The sequence below is a fragment of the Lepisosteus oculatus genome, chromosome 14 (genome assembly GCF_040954835.1).
Source record: "Lepisosteus oculatus isolate fLepOcu1 chromosome 14, fLepOcu1.hap2, whole genome shotgun sequence".
NCBI lineage: Eukaryota > Metazoa > Chordata > Actinopteri > Semionotiformes > Lepisosteidae > Lepisosteus > Lepisosteus oculatus.
In genome coordinates, this window is record NC_090709.1 from 22706470 (window position 1) to 22726386 (window position 19917).

A 19917-nucleotide genomic window follows, 5' to 3' on the forward strand; every position below is an offset into this window, starting at 1 on the left:
AGCTCTGTGGAAAACGATCTCAATACAATTCTGAAAAACGCGACTCTCCGAACGCCAGCCGAACAAGTCTCCACAGCCGAAGCGCTGTGTCTCTTTTCAGCTGGCGATAAACCTTTCCTCGATCCTTTGCGGACTTGTTAAACTGTTCCTGATCAGAATAAAAAACGCTCACGCTAATACACAAGCACCCGTGTCTCGCCAAAGCTGACAAATAAACAGACGGACAAGCCGCACTGCACGTGTGAACAGGGGAATGAGCGAGCGAGCGGGGATAGGGCGCCTCCTGCGCTTAAAGGCTTACAGCACCTGGTATTCCCAGGCGGTCTCCCATCCAAGTACTAACCAGGCCCATCCCTGTTTAGCTTCCAAGATCAGACGAGATCAGGCGTGCTCAAGGGGGTGTGGCCGTTAGCGAGAGCAAAGCTCGCTGGCACCCTTCTTATTGAGAGGACAGCTCCGTCACCTCTTTTACGACGCTGCTTTTTTTCTCTTGCGTTTTTCTCTTCTTCCCACGTTCTCTCTCTTCACTGCCTTCGTCCCCGCTCTATTTCACTTCAGCCTTTCACTCTTGCTTCCTTCCAATGAGGACGGAGCTTCGGGAGAAAGGGCGCTATAGAGGATCGCTGTGGAGAGCTGCTGCTGTGCTTTGACATCTGAGCTCTGTGGAAAACGATCTCAATACAATTCTGAAAAACGCGACTCTCCGAACGCCAGCCGAACAAGTCTCCACAGCCGAAGCGCTGTGTCTCTTTTCAGCTGGCGATAAACCTTTCCTCGATCCTTTGCGGACTTGTAAAACTGTTCCTGATCAGAATAAAAAACGCTCACGCTAATACACAAGCACCCGTGTCTCGCCAAAGCTGACAAATAAACAGACGGACAAGCCGCACTGCACGTGTGAACAGGGGAATGAGCGAGCGAGCGGGGATAGGGCGCCTCCTGCGCTTAAAAGCTTACAGCACCTGGTATTCCCAGGCGGTCTCCCATCCAAGTACTAACCAGGCCCATCCCTGTTTAGCTTCCGAGATCAGACGAGATCAGGCGTGCTCAAGGGGGTATGTTCGTAAGCGAGAGCAAGGCTCGCTGGCACCCTTCTTATTGAGAGGACAGCTCCGTCACCTCTTTTACGACGCTGCTTTTTTTCCCTTGCGTTTTTCTCTTCTTCCCACGTTCTCTCTCTTCACTGCCTTCGTCCCCGCTCTATTTCACTTCAGCCTTTCACTCTTGCTTCCTTCCAATGAGGACGGAGCTGCGGGAGAAAGGGCGCTATAGAGGATCGCTGTGGAGAGCTGCTGCTGTGCTTTGACATCTGAGCTCTGTGGAAAACGATCTCAATACAATAATGAAAAACGCGACTCTCCGAACGCCAGCCGAACAAGTCTCCACAGCCGAAGCGCTGTGTCTCTTTTCAGCTGGCGATAAACCTTTCCTCGATCCTTTGCGGACTTGTTAAACTGTTCATGATCAGAATAAAAAACGCTCACGCTAATACACAAGCACCCGTGTCTCGCCAAAGCTGACAAATAAACAGACGGACAAGCCGCACTGCACGTGTGAACAGGGGAATGAGCGAGCGAGCGGGGATAGGGCGCCTCCTGCGCTTAAAGGCTTACAGCACCTGGTATTCCCAGGCGGTCTCCCATCCAAGTACTAACCAGGCCCATCCCTGTTTAGCTTCCGAGATCAGACGAGATCAGGCGTGCTCAAGGGGGTGTGGCCGTAAGCGAGAGCAAGGCTCGCTGGCACCCTTCTTATTGAGAGGACAGCTCCGTCACCTCTTTTACGACGCTGCTTTTTTCCCTTGCGTTTTTCTCTTCTTTCCACGTTCTCTCTCTTCACTGCCTTCGTCCCCGCTCTATTTCACTTCAGCCTTTCACTCTTGCTTCCTTCCAATGAGGACGGAGCTGCGGGAGAAAGGGCGCTATAGAGGATCGCTGTGGAGAGCTGCTGCTGTGCTTTGACATCTGAGCTCTGTGGAAAACGATCTCAATACAATTCTGAAATACGCGACTCTCCGAACGCCAGCCGAACAAGTCTCCACAGCCGAAGCGCTGTGTCTCTTTTCAGCTGGCGATAAACCTTTCCTCGATCCTTTGCGGACTTGTTAAACTGTTCCTGATCAGAATAAAAAACGCTCACGCTAATACACAAGCACCCGTGTCTCGCCAAAGCTGACAAATAAACAGACGGACAAGCCGCACTGCACGTGTGAACAGGGGAATGAGCGAGCGAGCGGGGATAGGGCGCCTCCTGCGCTTAAAAGCTTACAGCACCTGGTATTCCCAGGCGGTCTCCCATCCAAGTACTAACCAGGCCCATCCCTGTTTAGCTTCCGAGATCAGACGAGATCAGGCGTGCTCAAGGGGGTGTGGCCGTAAGCGAGAGCAAGGCTCGCTGGCACCCTTCTTATTGAGAGGACATCTCCGTCACCTCTTTTACGACGCTGCTTTTTTTCCCTTGCGTTTTCTCTTCTTCCCACGTTCTCTCTCTTCACTGCCTTCGTCCCCGCTCTATTTCACTTCAGCCTTTCACTCTTGCTTCCTTCCAATGAGGACGGAGCTGCGGGAGAAAGGGCGCTATAGAGGATCGCTGTGGAGAGCTGCTGCTGTGCTTTGACATCTGAGCTCTGTGGAAATCGATCTCAATACAATTCTGAAAAACGCGACTCTCCGAACGCCAGCCGAACAAGTCTCCACAGCCGAAGCGCTGTGTCTCTTTTCAGCTGGCGATAAACCTTTCCTCGATCCTTTGCGGACTTGTTAAACTGTTCATGATCAGAATAAAAAACGCTCACGCTAATACACAAACACCCGTGTCTCGCCAAAGCTGACAAATAAACAGACGGACAAGCCGCACTGCACGTGTGAACAGGGGAATGAGCGAGCGAGCGGGGATAGGGCGCCTCCTGCGCTTAAAAGCTTACAGCACCTGGTATTCCCAGGCGGTCTCCCATCCAAGTACTAACCAGGCCCATCCCTGTCTAGCTTCCGAGATCAGACGAGATCAGGCGTGCTCAAGGGGGTGTGGCCGTAAGCGAGAGCAAGGCTCGCTGGCACCCTTCTTATTGAGAGGACAGCTCCGTCACCTCTTTTACGACGCTGCTTTTTTTCCCTTGCATTTTTCTCTTCTTCCCACGTTCTCTCTCTTCACTGCCTTCGTCCCCGCTCTATTTCACTTCAGCCTTTCACTCTTGCTTCCTTCCAATGAGGACGGAGCTGCGGGAGAAAGGGCGCTATAGAGGATCGCTGTGGAGAGCTGCTGCTGTGCTTTGACATCTGAGCTCTGTGGAAAACGATCTCAATACAATTCTGAAAAACGCGACTCTCCGAACGCCAGCCGAACAAGTCTCCACAGCCGAAGCGCTGTGTCTCTTTTCAGCTGGCGATAAACCTTTCCTCGATCCTTTGCGGACTTGTTAAACTGTTCCTGATCAGAATAAAAAACGCTCACGCTAATACACAAGCACCCGTGTCTCGCCAAAGCTGACAAATAAACAGACGGACAAGCCGCACTGCACGTGTGAACAGGGGAATGAGCGAGCGAGCGGGGATAGGGCGCCTCCTGCGCTTAAAAGCTTACAGCACCTGGTATTCCCAGGCGGTCTCCCATCCAAGTACTAACCAGGCCCATCCCTGTTTAGCTTCCGAGATCAGACGAGATCAGGCGTGCTCAAGGGGGTGTGGCCGTAAACGAGAGCAATGCTCGCTGGCACCCTTCTTATTGAGAGGACAGCTCCGTCACCTCTTTTACGACGCTGCTTTTTTTCCCTTGCGTTTTTCTCTTCTTCCCACGTTCTCTCTCTTCACTGCCTTCGTCCCCGCTCTATTTCACTTCAGCCTTTCACTCTTGCTTCCTTCCAATGAGGACGGAGCTGCGGGAGAAAGGGCGCTATAGAGGATCGCTGTGGAGAGCTGCTGCTGTGCTTTGACATCTGAGCTCTGTGGAAAACGATCTCAATACAATTCTGAAAAACGCGACTCTCCGAACGCCAGCCGAACAAGTCTCCACAGCCGAAGCGCTGTGTCTCTTTTCAGCTGGCGATAAACCTTTCCTCGATCCTTTGCGGACTTGTTAAACTGTTCCTGATCAGAATAAAAAACGCTCACGCTAATACACAAGCACCCGTGTCTCGCCAAAGCTGACAAATAAACAGACGGACAAGCCGCACTGCACGTGTGAACAGGGGAATGAGCGAGCGAGCGGGGATAGGGCGCCTCCTGCGCTTAAAAGCTTACAGCACCTGGTATTCCCAGGCGGTCTCCCATCCAAGTACTAACCAGGCCCATCCCTGTTTAGCTTCCGAGATCAGACGAGATCAGGCGTGCTCAAGGGGGTGTGGCTGTAAGCGAGAGCAAGGCTCGCTGGCACCCTTCTTATTGAGAGGACAGCTCCGTCACCTCTTTTACGACGCTGCTTTTTTTCCCTTGCGTTTTTCTCTTCTTCCCACGTTCTCTCTCTTCACTGCCTTCGTCCCCGCTCTATTTCACTTCAGCCTTTCACTCTTGCTTCCTTCCAATGAGGACGGAGCTGCGGGAGAAAGGGCGCTATAGAGGATCGCTGTGGAGAGCTGCTGCTGTGCTTTGACATCTGAGCTCTGTGGAAAACGATCTCAATACAATTCTGAAAAACGCGACTCTCCGAACGCCAGCCGAACAAGTCTCCACAGCCGAAGCGCTGTGTCTCTTTTCAGCTGGCGATAAACCTTTCCTCGATCCTTTGCGGACTTGTTAAACTGTTCCTGATCAGAATAAAAAACGCTCACGCTAATACACAAGCACCCGTGTCTCGCCAAAGCTGACAAATAAACAGACGGACAAGCCGCACTGCACGTGTGAACAGGGGAATGAGCGAGCGAGCGGGGATAGGGCGCCTCCTGCGCTTAAAAGCTTACAGCACCTGGTATTCCCAGGCGGTCTCCCATCCAAGTACTAACCAGGCCCATCCCTGTTTAGCTTCCGAGATCAGACGAGATCAGGCGTGCTCAAGGGGGTGTGGCCGTAAGCGAGAGCAAGGCTCGCTGGCACCCTTCTTATTGAGAGGACAGCTCCGTCACCTCTTTTACGACGCTGCTTTTTTCCCTTGCGTTTTTCTCTTCTTTCCACGTTCTCTCTCTTCACTGCCTTCGTCCCCGCTCTATTTCACTTCAGCCTTTCACTCTTGCTTCCTTCCAATGAGGACGGAGCTGCGGGAGAAAGGGCGCTATAGAGGATCGCTGTGGAGAGCTGCTGCTGTGCTTTGACATCTGAGCTCTGTGGAAAACGATCTCAATACAATTCTGAAAAACGCGATTCCCCGAACGCCAGCCGAACAAGTCTCCACAGCCGAAGCGCTGTGTCTCTTTTCAGCTAGCGATAAACCTTTCCTCGATCCTTTGCGGACTTGTTAAACTGTTCCTGATCAGAAAAAAAACGCTCACGCTAATACACAAGCACCCGTGTCTCGCCAAAGCTGACAAATAAACAGACGGACAAGCGGCACTGCACGTGTGAACAGGGGAATGAGCGAGCGAGCGGGGATAGGGCGCCTCCTGCGCTTAAAAGCTTACAGCACCTGGTATTCCCAGGCGGTCTCCCATCCAAGTACTAACCAGGCCCATCCCTTTTTAGCTTCCGAGATCAGACGAGATCAGGCGTGCTCAAGGGGGTGTGGCCGTAAGCGAGAGCAAGGCTCGCTGGCACCCTTCTTATTGAGAGGACAGCTCCGTCACCTCTTTTACGACGCTGCTTTTTTTCCCTTGCGTTTTTCTCTTCTTCCCACGTTCTCTCTCTTCACTGCCTTCGTCCCCGCTCTATTTCACTTCAGCCTTTCACTCTTGCTTCCTTCCAATGAGGACGGAGCTGCGGGAGAAAGGGCGCTATAGAGGATCGCTGTGGAGAGCTGCTGCTGTGCTTTGATATCTGAGCTCTGTGGAAAACGATCTCAATACAATTCTGAAAAACGCGACTCTCCGAACGCCAGCCGAACAAGTCTCCACAGCCGAAGCGCTGTGTCTCTTTTCAGCTGGCGATAAACCTTTCCTCGATCCTTTGCGGACTTGTTAAACTGTTCCTGATCAGAATAAAAAACGCTCACGCTAATACACAAGCACCCGTGTCTCGCCAAAGCTGACAAATAAACAGACGGACAAGCCGCACTGCACGTGTGAACAGGGGAATGAGCGAGCGAGCGGGGATAGGGCGCCTCCTGCGCTTAAAAGCTTACAGCACCTGGTATTCCCAGGCGGTCTCCCATCCAAGTACTAACCAGGCCCATCCCTGTTTAGCTTCCGAGATCAGACGAGATCAGGCGTGCTCAAGGGGGTGTGGCCGTAAACGAGAGCAATGCTCGCTGGCACCCTTCTTATTGAGAGGACAGCTCCGTCACCTCTTTTACGACGCTGCTTTTTTTCCCTTGCGTTTTTCTCTTCTTCCCACGTTCTCTCTCTTCACTGCCTTCGTCCCCGCTCTATTTCACTTCAGCCTTTCACTTTTGCTTCCTTCCAATGAGGACGGAGCTGCGGGAGAAAGGGCGCTATAGAGGATCGCTGTGGAGAGCTGCTGCTGTGCTTTGACATCTGAGCTCTGTGGAAAACGATCTCAATACAATTCTGAAAAACGCGACTCTCCGAACGCCAGCCGAACAAATCTCCACAGCCGAAGCGCTGTGTCTCTTTTCAGCTGGCGATAAACCTTTCCTCGATCCTTTGTTGACTTGTAAAACTGTTCCTGATCAGAATAAAAAACGCTCACGCTAATACACAAGCACCCGTATCTCGCCAAAGCTGACAAATAAACAGACGGACAAGCCGCACTGCACGTGTGAACAGGGGAATGAGCGAGCGAGCGGGGATAGGGCGCCTCCTGCGCTTAAAAGCTTACAGCACCTGGTATTCCCAGGCGGTCTCCCATCCAAGTACTAACCAGGCCCATCCCTGTTTAGCTTCCGAGATCAGACGAGATCAGGCGTGCTCAAGGGGGTGTGGCCGTAAGCGAGAGCAAGGCTCGCTGGCACCCTTCTTATTGAGAGGACAGCTCCGTCACCTCTTTTACAACGCTGCTTTTTTTCTCTTGCGTTTTTCTCTTCTTCCCACGTTCTCTCTCTTCACTGCCTTCGTCCCCGCTGTATTTCACTTCAGCCTTTCACTCTTGCTTCCTTCCAATGAGGACGGAGCTGCGGGAGAAAGGGCGCTATAGAGGATTGCTGTGGAGAGCTGCTGCTGTGCTTTGACATCTGAGCTCTGTGGAAAACGATCTCAATACAATTCTGAAAAACGCGACTCTCCGAACGCCAGCCGAACAAGTCTCCACAGCTGAAGCGCTGTGTCTCTTTTCAGCTGGCGATAAACCTTTCCTCGATCCTTTGCGGACTTGTAAAACTGTTCCTGATCAGAATAAAAAACGCTCACGCTAATACACAAGCACCCGTGTCTCGCCAAAGCTGACAAATAAACTGACGGACAAGCCGCACTGCACGTGTGAACAGGGGAATGAGCGAGCGAGCGGGGATAGGGCGCCTCCTGCGCTTAAAAGTTTACAGCACCTGGTATTCCCAGGCGGTCTCCCATCCAAGTACTAACCAGGCCCATCCCTGTTTAGCTTCCGAGATCAGACGAGATCAGGCGTGCTCAAGGGGGTGTGGCCGTAAGCGAGAGCAAGGCTCGCTGGCACCCTTCTTATTGAGAGGACAGCTCCGTCACCTCTTTTACGACGCTGCTTTTTTTCCCTTGCGTTTTTCTCTTCTTCCCACGTTCTCTCTCTTCACTGCCTTCGTCCCCGCTCTATTTCACTTCAGCCTTTCACTCTTGCTTCCTTCCAATGAGGACGGAGCTGCGGGAGAAAGGGCGCTATAGAGGATCGCTGTGGAGAGCTGCTGCTGTGCTTTGACATCTGAGCTCTGTGGAAAACGATCTCAATACAATTCTGAAAAACGCGACTCTCCGAACGCCAGCCGAACAAGTCTCCACAGCCGAAGCGCTGTGTCTCTTTTCAGCTGGCGATAAACCTTTCCTCGATCCTTTGCGGACTTGTTAAACTGTTCCTGATCAGAATAAAAAACGCTCACGCTAATACACAAGCACCCGTGTCTCGCCAAAGCTGACAAATAAACAGACGGACAAGCTGCACTGCACGTGTGAACAGGGGAATGAGCGAGCGAGCGGGGATAGGGCGCCTCCTGCGCTTAAAAGCTTACAGCACCTGGTATTCCCAGGCGGTCTCCCATCCAAGTACTAACCAGGCCCATCCCTGTTTAGCTTCCGAGATCAGACGAGATCAGGCGTGCTCAAGGGGGTGTGGCCGTAAACGAGAGCAATGCTCGCTGGCACCCTTCTTATTGAGAGGACAGCTCCGTCACCTCTTTTACGACGCTGCTTTTTTTCCCTTGCGTTTTTCTCTTCTTCCCACGTTCTCTCTCTTCACTGCCTTCGTCCCCGCTCTATTTCACTTCAGCCTTTCACTTTTGCTTCCTTCCAATGAGGACGGAGCTGCGGGAGAAAGGGCGCTATAGAGGATCGCTGTGGAGAGCTGCTGCTGTGCTTTGACATCTGAGCTCTGTGGAAAACGATCTCAATACAATTCTGAAAAACGCGACTCTCCGAACGCCAGCCGAACAAATCTCCACAGCCGAAGCGCTGTGTCTCTTTTCAGCTGGCGATAAACCTTTCCTCGATCCTTTGTTGACTTGTAAAACTGTTCCTGATCAGAATAAAAAACGCTCACGCTAATACACAAGCACCCGTATCTCGCCAAAGCTGACAAATAAACAGACGGACAAGCCACACTGCACGTGTGAACAGGGGAATGAGCGAGCGAGCGGGGATAGGGCGCCTCCTGCGCTTAAAAGCTTACAGCACCTGGTATTCCCAGGCGGTCTCCCATCCAAGTACTAACCAGGCCCATCCCTGTTTAGCTTCCGAGATCAGACGAGATCAGGCGTGCTCAAGGGGGTGTGGCCGTAAGCGAGAGCAAGGCTCGCTGGCACCCTTCTTATTGAGAGGACAGCTCCGTCACCTCTTTTACAACGCTGCTTTTTTTCTCTTGCGTTTTTCTCTTCTTCCCACGTTCTCTCTCTTCACTGCCTTCGTCCCCGCTGTATTTCACTTCAGCCTTTCACTCTTGCTTCCTTCCAATGAGGACGGAGCTGCGGGAGAAAGGGCGCTATAGAGGATTGCTGTGGAGAGCTGCTGCTGTGCTTTGACATCTGAGCTCTGTGGAAAACGATCTCAATACAATTCTGAAAAACGCGACTCTCCGAACGCCAGCCGAACAAGTCTCCACAGCTGAAGCGCTGTGTCTCTTTTCAGCTGGCGATAAACCTTTCCTCGATCCTTTGCGGACTTGTAAAACTGTTCCTGATCAGAATAAAAAACGCTCACGCTAATACACAAGCACCCGTATCTCGCCAAAGCTGACAAATAAACAGACGGACAAGCCGCACTGCACGTGTGAACAGGGGAATGAGCGAGCGAGCGGGGATAGGGCGCCTCCTGCGCTTAAAAGCTTACAGCACCTGGTATTCCCAGGCGGTCTCCCATCCAAGTACTAACCAGGCCCATCCCTGTTTAGCTTCCGAGATCAGACGAGATCAGGCGTGCTCAAGGGGGTGTGGCCGTAAGCGAGAGCAAGGCTCGCTGGCACCCTTCTTATTGAGAGGACAGCTCCGTCACCTCTTTTACAACGCTGCTTTTTTTCTCTTGCGTTTTTCTCTTCTTCCCACGTTCTCTCTCTTCACTGCCTTCGTCCCCGCTGTATTTCACTTCAGCCTTTCACTCTTGCTTCCTTCCAATGAGGACGGAGCTGCGGGAGAAAGGGCGCTATAGAGGATTGCTGTGGAGAGCTGCTGCTGTGCTTTGACATCTGAGCTCTGTGGAAAACGATCTCAATACAATTCTGAAAAACGCGACTCTCCGAACGCCAGCCGAACAAGTCTCCACAGCTGAAGCGCTGTGTCTCTTTTCAGCTGGCGATAAACCTTTCCTCGATCCTTTGCGGACTTGTAAAACTGTTCCTGATCAGAATAAAAAACGCTCACGCTAATACACAAGCACCCGTGTCTCGCCAAAGCTGACAAATAAACTGACGGACAAGCCGCACTGCACGTGTGAACAGGGGAATGAGCGAGCGAGCGGGGATAGGGCGCCTCCTGCGCTTAAAAGTTTACAGCACCTGGTATTCCCAGGCGGTCTCCCATCCAAGTACTAACCAGGCCCATCCCTGTTTAGCTTCCGAGATCAGACGAGATCAGGCGTGCTCAAGGGGGTGTGGCCGTAAGCGAGAGCAAGGCTCGCTGGCACCCTTCTTATTGAGAGGACAGCTCCGTCACCTCTTTTACGACGCTGCTTTTTTTCCCTTGCGTTTTTCTCTTCTTCCCACGTTCTCTCTCTTCACTGCCTTCGTCCCCGCTCTATTTCACTTCAGCCTTTCACTCTTGCTTCCTTCCAATGAGGACGGAGCTGCGGGAGAAAGGGCGCTATAGAGGATCGCTGTGGAGAGCTGCTGCTGTGCTTTGACATCTGAGCTCTGTGGAAAACGATCTCAATACAATTCTGAAAAACGCGACTCTCCGAACGCCAGCCGAACAAGTCTCCACAGCCGAAGCGCTGTGTCTCTTTTCAGCTGGCGATAAACCTTTCCTCGATCCTTTGCGGACTTGTTAAACTGTTCCTGATCAGAATAAAAAACGCTCACGCTAATACACAAGCACCCGTGTCTCGCCAAAGCTGACAAATAAACAGACGGACAAGCTGCACTGCACGTGTGAACAGGGGAATGAGCGAGCGAGCGGGGATAGGGCGCCTCCTGCGCTTAAAAGCTTACAGCACCTGGTATTCCCAGGCGGTCTCCCATCCAAGTACTAACCAGGCCCATCCCTGTTTAGCTTCCGAGATCAGACGAGATCAGGCGTGCTCAAGGGGGTGTGGCCGTAAACGAGAGCAATGCTCGCTGGCACCCTTCTTATTGAGAGGACAGCTCCGTCACCTCTTTTACGACGCTGCTTTTTTTCCCTTGCGTTTTTCTCTTCTTCCCACGTTCTCTCTCTTCACTGCCTTCGTCCCCGCTCTATTTCACTTCAGCCTTTCACTTTTGCTTCCTTCCAATGAGGACGGAGCTGCGGGAGAAAGGGCGCTATAGAGGATCGCTGTGGAGAGCTGCTGCTGTGCTTTGACATCTGAGCTCTGTGGAAAACGATCTCAATACAATTCTGAAAAACGCGACTCTCCGAACGCCAGCCGAACAAATCTCCACAGCCGAAGCGCTGTGTCTCTTTTCAGCTGGCGATAAACCTTTCCTCGATCCTTTGTTGACTTGTAAAACTGTTCCTGATCAGAATAAAAAACGCTCACGCTAATACACAAGCACCCGTATCTCGCCAAAGCTGACAAATAAACAGACGGACAAGCCACACTGCACGTGTGAACAGGGGAATGAGCGAGCGAGCGGGGATAGGGCGCCTCCTGCGCTTAAAAGCTTACAGCACCTGGTATTCCCAGGCGGTCTCCCATCCAAGTACTAACCAGGCCCATCCCTGTTTAGCTTCCGAGATCAGACGAGATCAGGCGTGCTCAAGGGGGTGTGGCCGTAAGCGAGAGCAAGGCTCGCTGGCACCCTTCTTATTGAGAGGACAGCTCCGTCACCTCTTTTACAACGCTGCTTTTTTTCTCTTGCGTTTTTCTCTTCTTCCCACGTTCTCTCTCTTCACTGCCTTCGTCCCCGCTGTATTTCACTTCAGCCTTTCACTCTTGCTTCCTTCCAATGAGGACGGAGCTGCGGGAGAAAGGGCGCTATAGAGGATTGCTGTGGAGAGCTGCTGCTGTGCTTTGACATCTGAGCTCTGTGGAAAACGATCTCAATACAATTCTGAAAAACGCGACTCTCCGAACGCCAGCCGAACAAGTCTCCACAGCTGAAGCGCTGTGTCTCTTTTCAGCTGGCGATAAACCTTTCCTCGATCCTTTGCGGACTTGTAAAACTGTTCCTGATCAGAATAAAAAACGCTCACGCTAATACACAAGCACCCGTGTCTCGCCAAAGCTGACAAATAAACTGACGGACAAGCCGCACTGCACGTGTGAACAGGGGAATGAGCGAGCGAGCGGGGATAGGGCGCCTCCTGCGCTTAAAAGCTTACAGCACCTGGTATTCCCATGCGGTCTCCCATCCAAGTACTAACCAGGCCCATCCCTGTTTAGCTTCCGAGATCAGACGAGATCAGGCGTGCTCAAGGGGGTGTGGCCCTAATCGAGAGCAAGGCTCGCTGGCACCCTTCTTATTGAGAGGACAGCTCCGTCACCTCTTTTACGACGCTGCTTTTTTTCCCTTGCGTTTTTCTCTTCTTCCCACGTTCTCTCTCTTCACTGCCTTCGTCCCCGCTCTATTTCACTTCAGCCTTTCACTCTTGCTTCCTTCCAATGAGGACGGAGCTGCGGGAGAAAGGGCGCTATAGAGGATCGCTGTGGAGAGCTGCTGCTGTGCTTTGACATCTGAGCTCTGTGGAAAACGATCTCAATACAATTCTGAAAAACGCGACTCTTGAACGCCAGCCGAACAAGTCTTTAAGTGGAAATCTAATAAGTAAATTGATTCTTAAAATGTAGAGAGCTTTGCAAAGAAATATATTGGGGCTTTTAGATAATATATTTCAAGGATGTAATTGCTGTGCTACAGTACGTGCAGAATTTTAGAAAACAGTGCGTCAACAAAGTACACTGTTTAGGTTACTTTAGAAGACAATGTACCAAAACAATATATGCTGTCTGGGTCGTTAGAATTAGCTGAAAGTAACTGATAAGCTTTGAATAACATATCTAGTGCTTCTTCTTTCGCTTTTTGATGTAATCTGTTTTCTCTTAGGGAAAGTGGAAGTTTTAGAATGGACAAAGCGCTGAGCTTTTTTACAGCGCAACGTCTTATGAAAACCCGGTACTGCTTGTAACAAATTGAGTCTCTGGTTGCTCCCAATATTGAAATAAAGACCTTACTCAGGTGAGAACTCTCTCTTGTGGCTTCCTTGATAGTTATATTTCCATGACACCGGTTTTAATGTCTGTAGATTGTATCTTATTTTTATTTTTTGTTTTGTTTCATGTTCATATTATGTGTTTTCACCCAGTTGACTCCAGTTAATAACAGTTTACCCAGTTAATAGCCACTTTTTATGCGCGAAAAACGGGTGATCTTTCTATCTCGTGATCAGCTTAGTATCTTTCTGTAAGTTTTTTTCTTCTTAATTAAACGTTTAAAATACATGAATTTCATAAAGACAACACACGTTTCGAACAGAAAAAAATCATATTCTGTTCTCTTCCTGGTATGTATAACAGATCAGCAGGTCTTATTTTCCCAATTGCTTTTTTCCACTGTATTTATCATAATGGCTAGCCAATGTCCTCTCTTAGCTAGGTAATGTTACTTGTGGATGTGCTTCTGCATTGCGTAGAAGCACATGTATCCATAGAAAGTGTATTATACTACTATTTGAGCTACAGTACATAAAAATAATTATATCGTTATTAATTTCTTTAGGTACGTGATTCCATATTATATTCCCTATTAATCAAATTCTAAAAGTATGCTTTTGTTTACTCCGATAACGAGCACATTCACAGAAAATGTGAATATCTTATGACTTTTCACAAAGTATATAAAGTTAAGATGGTCAGAAGGAGCATGTAAAAACGTTTCCGAAACCTGGTAAAATCTTACTACATGTAAGACTTTGATGCTTAAAATGTTTAGGAAGAAAGTGGAATACTGGTGTGTATTTTTTCTTTAAACTACCAATACCAGCCATATACAGTTTACACTATATGTTTATGTTCCTAAATTAATATAGTTTATGGTGGTGTATCGTGGTTGTAGAGGTTTGATGGGTTTACTGAGACAATTATTAATTGTAGCAGTAATCACGAGGTTGTTCGTTGTGGCTTTTAGAAAATCAATCGTCAGAACAACTAACAACGCACACACACGGGTTCAATACACGAGATACATTTATTCACATAAATTGTGCACCAAACATATACTAGTCTGCCTGGATACGAGCGGCAGACCTTACTGTGAGGGTTATCAATATACAAGGTATATAATCTCGAAGAGATGCCAACACAAAGAGATACACAACAGAGAATATATGTCAATATATATCGTTCGGTTACCAAATCGCTAATCAGTGTTATTACCCACTGTTACTCTAAACTCGGAAGTAAATACATTACTCATGAATTAAATTGATAACAACTTGTGTTGAGGTACAATTGAATTCTCGAGACACAATGTAGAACATGGGGTTTACTTATCCACTGTGTATGGATTTGGAATCTCCCGGCACGAACACCAAGTCACTCTTTTGCCTGGGAAGAAGCTGGTTCGTTCCTGGTCCAGCGCTGCTTCTGAATAAGCTATTCAGGTTGTCGATGAGGGTCCAACTGTAGGCTGCCGTTGATCAAGCGGATCATTCATGTTGGTAGAATTCTGAGTACGTATGGGATCCTCGGCCTCGCGCTTAGAACAAAGTCCAAGTCCCTTTGCAGACAACAGCAGTTGTCACGTGATTGTCTCTGAGGATGCGCGAAAATGGCCAAGGAGAGCCCCGATCTGAGCTTGCGCTCCCTTTTTGACCAAGACATAGATGTGTGCTGATTGGTTGAGAGTTTGGCGGGCATTAGAGACCCACGTGGTATTACCACGCCCTGCCAGTCCCTGATTGGTTGGTCAAGGTGAGATATGAGTCACTTACTCTTGACACTTAGGAATGCAGTCCAGATGTCCATTCGGCACTCCCTAGACAGATAGGCACCAATGGATGACCATTGATCATGATAGCCAGGCTAAGCTAAGTGCATCCCCATCTGGGAGCTGTCCATTATCAAAAGAAAACATCTTAAATCAACCTGCATGAATACTTTCTCTGTGGCTGCACCACAAAGATGGAGGGTGAGATGGGGCCTCATTTAGGACAGAATACCACGGCCTAATTCTGTCTTATTAACAAGCATTGCCGCTACAACGGCATCTCTCCTGTCAAACTTCCTCCTGACATGTTTGACAGGATCTGGGCCGTGGTGAACAGTGGGAAAGATGCCCTGTGGAGAGTGAGGAACATGGGGCTGTTCAAAGGCATCGAGGTCCCAGTCAAGGCAGCAGGTAGCCTGGCCCTGTTCATCACCCGAGAGAACTATTACCTCAGAGATCTGTGGAGAGAAGGGAGGGAGGAAGCAGAAAATCTGTGGGAAATTGAGAGCATAGGTCAATATCTCAAGAAACTGTGAAAAACATTATCATGTTTAAGTAAAGAATGTGATTTGCACCAGAAAAAAATAAATTGTTGCTATATAACTGGTACCGTGTCAAAATGTAATGAGATGGGATTATATATACTGTTTTAAGTATGTATATTAATGTAAAGCTTTCTAATTTGTGATGTCCTGTATTTTTTTGTGAAAAGAAAATAAAGTTCTTAAAAAATCGATTCACCCAGGGCGAGGCTCGGCCATTGCACTCCGGCTGTGCTGACCCCTGCGAATTCCCCAAATGTGGGAATCTCGACTGCATAATTTCTGGTAGTGGGGGACTGCGTTCGCGCTCTCTCCTGATGTGCTTGGTCAAATATCAGATACGGGAGAGTTAGGACACCATGAGGTGCGATAGGATCCCAGTTCGAAAGGAGTCGATGCCACTGCTGGTTCCCGGTTTCTTTTAGTTAGAGGTCCGGAGAAGCATTTCAAGCTGGTTACACTACTCCTTCCGGACATTCATTCCCTTTTCAAAGTCAGTCGTTTTGCTGTTGTCTGCATTATTTAGGCTGATTATCGAGGTTAGCCTTTATTTGGTCATGGGGGCCTCGGTACTGTATGCTAATTCTCAAGACAGTTTCACCCGTTTTCTGATTGCTAGGTTCTGTACCAGTGCAGACATGTCAAACAGTGAATAGCTGTACCTCTATTGTATCCGTGCTCAATGAATGAAATCAGTATTAAATGAATATATGTATAGTTATACGAAAAACAAGTGGTTTATTGACTCATCTTCATTTGCAGATTTAGAGGCAGCTTCGATATTCGGGGGAGGCATAAAACATGGTGCTGATCTTTGGAAAGCAGGAGGCAAAACTGACACGTTCTCATACAAGGAGCTGAAACCAGGCCACCTGGGTGAAGATCAGGTATCGTAACCGCTAGACCATATGGGAGCATACAGCCATGTTGTGCGTGCGTCATGTAAGCAAACTGTAATTGCTGCCTTCATGACCTGCTTGATGGAGAAAACACACAAGAGAGTTGGCACTCAGAGTGTCGAAGGGTTGATGTATACTAGGGCTCAGTTGAAATGCAGCGTCAGGACTTTTCCGACTAGTGTCACACAAAGAGAGTACATCCTTTCCTACTGGCTGTGTATGTCTCGGTAACTCGCTGTGATCGTATAGTGCTCAGAATTTGTGTTGTGGCCGCAACAACCCCGGTTCGAATCCACATACTGGCAGAATAGGAGGAGTACTGCCTGACTGGATCGTTGATGAACGACAGAGGCCACTCCGACCTCTTCTTGGTTTTCTTCAATGACTTACTAAGGATCTTCTTCACATTCGCCCATGCAGGGGAAGCCAGTTACACCAAAGCAAACGCAGGAAAGTGCATTTCAAGCAGAGACCAGGAGGGACTTGTTTACACCGAGAGTGGTCGGAGAATGGAACAATGCGCCCAGCCCTGTTGCTGGAGCCGATTCTTGATGAGATCTTGGGCTCACTAAGAGGCCCCCGCTGGATGCTAATCTTTCTGTTGTTCTTGCAGGTCCTGCGCTGCTTTTGAGCCGACAGAGCTCGTCCTGGTCTGTCGGCACAGCCCAATTGCAAATGATCGGCTCCACGTACAGAAGGAACGTGCGTTTGGTACAAGAGTGCACGAAGGCACCGGAAATACATTGGGAACAAATGACCGGTCGTTCAAGACCTCTGTGAAGTACAGGAGCGTGCAAAACGAGTCTGCTTCCACCCGGTCTCGAACCAGGGACCTTTCGCGTGTTAGGCGAACGTGATAGCCGCTACACTATGGAAACCTGCAGGGACCGCTGCTGGTGTCTTGCTTGCATTTCGGGCTGAGAAATTTAGGCAGGGTGCGCTGGAGAGAGGAACAAAGGGCGCGATGAAACAAAATACCAAAACCCGGGATCAAACCAGGGACCTTTAGATCTTCAGTCTAACGCTCTCCCAACTGAGCTATTTTGGCGGTGCGCAGAGCCCACAGCCACCTGCTCCAGCCTTCCTGTGTTGCGGCATGAGCGCACCAAGAGTAGCGGGAGAGTGTTGCAGGAACATCACTCTGAAGGAAAGCCACCCAGGTGCGCCCTCTGAGCTCTGTCCAGCGCATCTTCCTCGCATGGACTCCTGCCTGCGACGGGCAGGAAACAATTAGCAAGAACAGAACGACACCCCATGGGTGTCTCATGACCACACCTTAGGTTGTGACACGTGCAGGTGTGAGGGGTTGCCGGGCTACTTTGGAGCAGAGCTTGGGCGGAGGGGGGGCGGGAAAGCAGACAAAGAGGTGACACCTCAAGGTCTGCACGATCACAGCTCTCCGCCGCCCCAGGCTTCCGCTCGATAAGCTACTGGACACACCCGCCCCTCCTCACACAGACCGTGGAAAAGCCCCCGAGTGTGAGGGCTCTCTCTTCCTCCCAGGAGCTCTTGGACACGACGCACAGACAGGGCGCGGGGAGCCGCCGCCTGCAAACACGGCTCCAGGCAGGAATCCACTCCGCAGGAACCGCAGAGCAGAGGAGATGGGGGCAGCTTAGCTCCTGTGCAGAGACCTGAGCTGTTGTTGCTGCGGACGCTGTCTTTTCTGCACTCGGGGTAGGAGTGAATGTTGAGTTGCCCTTAGAAATGAAGCAGAGCACTTCAACGGCACGGTTGTGTGTGTGTGTGTGCGCCCTGGTGATTCTGGGAGACAGATCGAACCTGGGCTGTGGTTTAAATGCTATTGGTTTGTGAACAGAATACCCTTATCCCAGTGCATTGTGCCACATTAAATAAACGCACGAGAAAAAGAGATTCAGAACGCAAAGCTGTGTCAGTGTTCTGTGTAAAAAATCGGTTTGAACATCACAGGAGCTGTTTTTAATAAGCTGCTGAGTAAAGAATATTGTAGCATTTACAGGTTCTTTTCAGAACAAAGGACGAGTGGAGACGCGATTAACAAACAAGCGCTTTGTTATTAATACTCACACTTTGTTATGAACACTACCATTAAAACTACCAGTTGTACTCTCACTAATGTTAAAATGAATACACTAGTAGTAGTATTAGTTGCTGCCCGTGACGTCACATACACTCTCTGTGACGAATGCGAGACACCTAGACACATACAGTGATGTGCCGGCTGTTGCCGTGGTTACCATACTTATGATTTATAAACACTGGAAAAATGTATTTAAACTGTTACTTACATACATTTATCAACTTGGAATATAATTTTCTAGCTCTAGGATAGAGTTACCTAAATAATAATATGAATAATCATTGTTTAATTTCGGATTGAACATTATTAACACTAAACGCACTATGGTAATTGATCGATACAGTCTTTATTGACTGTTTTCTAGATATTTAAACAGGGTCAAGAAAAGAATCAGTACTCACCAATCAGTGAAGTTAATCGATTATTCTATGGTCCTTCAGCTGAATAATACTTCAGCATACTTCAGCAGTATGTCCAAAATTCAGCAGCCAGAATCCTGACCAGATCTAGTGCAAGTGTTCACATTACTCCTATCCTGGAGTCCTTGCACTGGCTTCCGGTCAAATTCCGCGTAGACTTTACATGGCTTGGCACCTCAATACCTGTCTGAACTTTTATCGCCCTACTCCCCACCTCGCAACCTCCGCTCTTCAAATTCTGCCCTCCTTACTGTCCCCCAAGCCCGTCTACATTGTATGGGCGACAGGGCCTTCTCCTGCTATGCCCCCAAGCTCTGGAACTCCTTGCCCAAGGATATTAGAGAGTCACCTTCTCTAAACTCCTTCAAATCCAGACTCAAAACCCTCCTTTTCAGAAAAGCCTTTACTTAACTGCTTCCATTCTTCACCCCTCTGCTCTTCTTAATACCATCTTCCACGGTCTCCTCTATTGTTATTGTTGTATTGTTGTAATTATAATTGTGTCCTGTCTTGTGAAATTTTCTTATTTATTGTTGTAGTCTTCTTATTTATTGTTATTGTCATCCTGTAAAGCGCTTTGAGAAGCCACCTTTAAAGGCGCTATATAAAATAAAGTTTATTATTATTATTATTATTATTATAATAAATTGGTTGTCGATACATAAGTGATCAATAATTCTCCTCCGTTCCCTCCGCGCATCTCCCGCGGTCTCGCTCTCTGATCCCAGCACTCTGGCTGGTGTCTGTGACGTCACAGCGCTCTTTCTGACAAAGCAGAGCTGGAGGAGACTCCTGTCCGGAGCCCGGGGGGCTTTTCTTACAGATATAAAATCTCCCCCCCCAAAAAAACCACACCGGACTGTGAAGAGAAGCGAATCATCACAGTTGGAGAAGGAGAGCGACAAACCTAGGAATAAAATTCATTAAACAGAAAAAAAAGTTTACATCGCAGATTATTGCGTTACAAAGCGTACCCATGTGGAGCAGTAGAGGACAAGCACGAGTCCCTGAAATAAGCGCTTTTAAGAGTTTTACACAAATCTTCAGAGTAAAGAAGCCAGGAGGATCAGACTCCTGATCCTGGAGGTTAAAATGTGTATCCTGGTTTTATTTCCACCCAGCTCTCAGTTCCATTAGTGGTCTGATGATTTAAATTAACTGTATAACTGTTACCAGACTTAATCTAAATTGTAAATTTATAAGACTGGCTACTAATAATAAATATACTGATCAAAGTGTCAATACTGGTGTTTATAAAATAAATACTGTAGCATTTGCAGGTTCTTT

At 49.0% G+C, this 19917-nt stretch overlaps 21 non-coding genes and 1 pseudogene across 21 annotated transcripts; 1 reads left to right on the forward strand and 21 right to left on the reverse strand.

Annotated features, from left to right (window-relative positions):
* Window positions 1-294: 294 nt before the first annotated feature.
* On the reverse strand, window positions 295-413 carry LOC138217412 (5S ribosomal RNA). The gene has a single exon (XR_011181124.1). It is a non-coding gene; the product is annotated as a 5S ribosomal RNA (ribosomal RNA).
* A 537-nt stretch (window positions 414-950) lies between these two features.
* Window positions 951-1069, reverse strand: LOC138217430 (5S ribosomal RNA). The gene has a single exon (XR_011181142.1). It is a non-coding gene; the product is annotated as a 5S ribosomal RNA (ribosomal RNA).
* Window positions 1070-1606: 537 nt separating this feature from the next.
* LOC138218212 (5S ribosomal RNA) lies at window positions 1607-1725 on the reverse strand. The gene has a single exon (XR_011181482.1). It is a non-coding gene; the product is annotated as a 5S ribosomal RNA (ribosomal RNA).
* A 536-nt stretch (window positions 1726-2261) lies between these two features.
* On the reverse strand, window positions 2262-2380 carry LOC138244126 (5S ribosomal RNA). The gene has a single exon (XR_011192740.1). It is a non-coding gene; the product is annotated as a 5S ribosomal RNA (ribosomal RNA).
* A 536-nt stretch (window positions 2381-2916) lies between these two features.
* On the reverse strand, window positions 2917-3035 carry LOC138217269 (5S ribosomal RNA). Its single transcript, XR_011180981.1, has one exon. It is a non-coding gene; the product is annotated as a 5S ribosomal RNA (ribosomal RNA).
* A 537-nt stretch (window positions 3036-3572) lies between these two features.
* Window positions 3573-3691, reverse strand: LOC138245070 (5S ribosomal RNA). Its single transcript, XR_011193686.1, has one exon. It is a non-coding gene; the product is annotated as a 5S ribosomal RNA (ribosomal RNA).
* Window positions 3692-4228: 537 nt separating this feature from the next.
* Window positions 4229-4347, reverse strand: LOC138244798 (5S ribosomal RNA). Its single transcript, XR_011193413.1, has one exon. It is a non-coding gene; the product is annotated as a 5S ribosomal RNA (ribosomal RNA).
* Window positions 4348-4884: 537 nt separating this feature from the next.
* LOC138244127 (5S ribosomal RNA) lies at window positions 4885-5003 on the reverse strand. The gene has a single exon (XR_011192741.1). It is a non-coding gene; the product is annotated as a 5S ribosomal RNA (ribosomal RNA).
* A 535-nt stretch (window positions 5004-5538) lies between these two features.
* On the reverse strand, window positions 5539-5657 carry LOC138216959 (5S ribosomal RNA). Its single transcript, XR_011180672.1, has one exon. It is a non-coding gene; the product is annotated as a 5S ribosomal RNA (ribosomal RNA).
* Window positions 5658-6194: 537 nt separating this feature from the next.
* LOC138245071 (5S ribosomal RNA) lies at window positions 6195-6313 on the reverse strand. The gene has a single exon (XR_011193687.1). It is a non-coding gene; the product is annotated as a 5S ribosomal RNA (ribosomal RNA).
* A 537-nt stretch (window positions 6314-6850) lies between these two features.
* Window positions 6851-6969, reverse strand: LOC138244129 (5S ribosomal RNA). Its single transcript, XR_011192743.1, has one exon. It is a non-coding gene; the product is annotated as a 5S ribosomal RNA (ribosomal RNA).
* Window positions 6970-7506: 537 nt separating this feature from the next.
* Window positions 7507-7625, reverse strand: LOC138216510 (5S ribosomal RNA). The gene has a single exon (XR_011180222.1). It is a non-coding gene; the product is annotated as a 5S ribosomal RNA (ribosomal RNA).
* A 537-nt stretch (window positions 7626-8162) lies between these two features.
* LOC138245072 (5S ribosomal RNA) lies at window positions 8163-8281 on the reverse strand. Its single transcript, XR_011193688.1, has one exon. It is a non-coding gene; the product is annotated as a 5S ribosomal RNA (ribosomal RNA).
* Window positions 8282-8818: 537 nt separating this feature from the next.
* Window positions 8819-8937, reverse strand: LOC138244130 (5S ribosomal RNA). Its single transcript, XR_011192744.1, has one exon. It is a non-coding gene; the product is annotated as a 5S ribosomal RNA (ribosomal RNA).
* A 537-nt stretch (window positions 8938-9474) lies between these two features.
* LOC138244131 (5S ribosomal RNA) lies at window positions 9475-9593 on the reverse strand. Its single transcript, XR_011192745.1, has one exon. It is a non-coding gene; the product is annotated as a 5S ribosomal RNA (ribosomal RNA).
* Window positions 9594-10130: 537 nt separating this feature from the next.
* LOC138216511 (5S ribosomal RNA) lies at window positions 10131-10249 on the reverse strand. Its single transcript, XR_011180223.1, has one exon. It is a non-coding gene; the product is annotated as a 5S ribosomal RNA (ribosomal RNA).
* A 537-nt stretch (window positions 10250-10786) lies between these two features.
* Window positions 10787-10905, reverse strand: LOC138245073 (5S ribosomal RNA). The gene has a single exon (XR_011193689.1). It is a non-coding gene; the product is annotated as a 5S ribosomal RNA (ribosomal RNA).
* Window positions 10906-11442: 537 nt separating this feature from the next.
* LOC138244132 (5S ribosomal RNA) lies at window positions 11443-11561 on the reverse strand. The gene has a single exon (XR_011192746.1). It is a non-coding gene; the product is annotated as a 5S ribosomal RNA (ribosomal RNA).
* A 537-nt stretch (window positions 11562-12098) lies between these two features.
* LOC138217863 (5S ribosomal RNA) lies at window positions 12099-12217 on the reverse strand (annotated as a pseudogene).
* Window positions 12218-15402: 3185 nt separating this feature from the next.
* LOC138243615 (U1 spliceosomal RNA) lies at window positions 15403-15567 on the forward strand. The gene has a single exon (XR_011192270.1). It is a non-coding gene; the product is annotated as a U1 spliceosomal RNA (small nuclear RNA).
* Window positions 15568-16954: 1387 nt separating this feature from the next.
* Window positions 16955-17027, reverse strand: trnav-aac (transfer RNA valine (anticodon AAC)). The gene has a single exon. It is a non-coding gene; the product is annotated as a tRNA-Val (tRNA).
* Window positions 17028-17124: 97 nt separating this feature from the next.
* Window positions 17125-17197, reverse strand: trnaf-gaa (transfer RNA phenylalanine (anticodon GAA)). The gene has a single exon. It is a non-coding gene; the product is annotated as a tRNA-Phe (tRNA).
* Between the last annotated feature and the right edge of the window lie 2720 nt (window positions 17198-19917).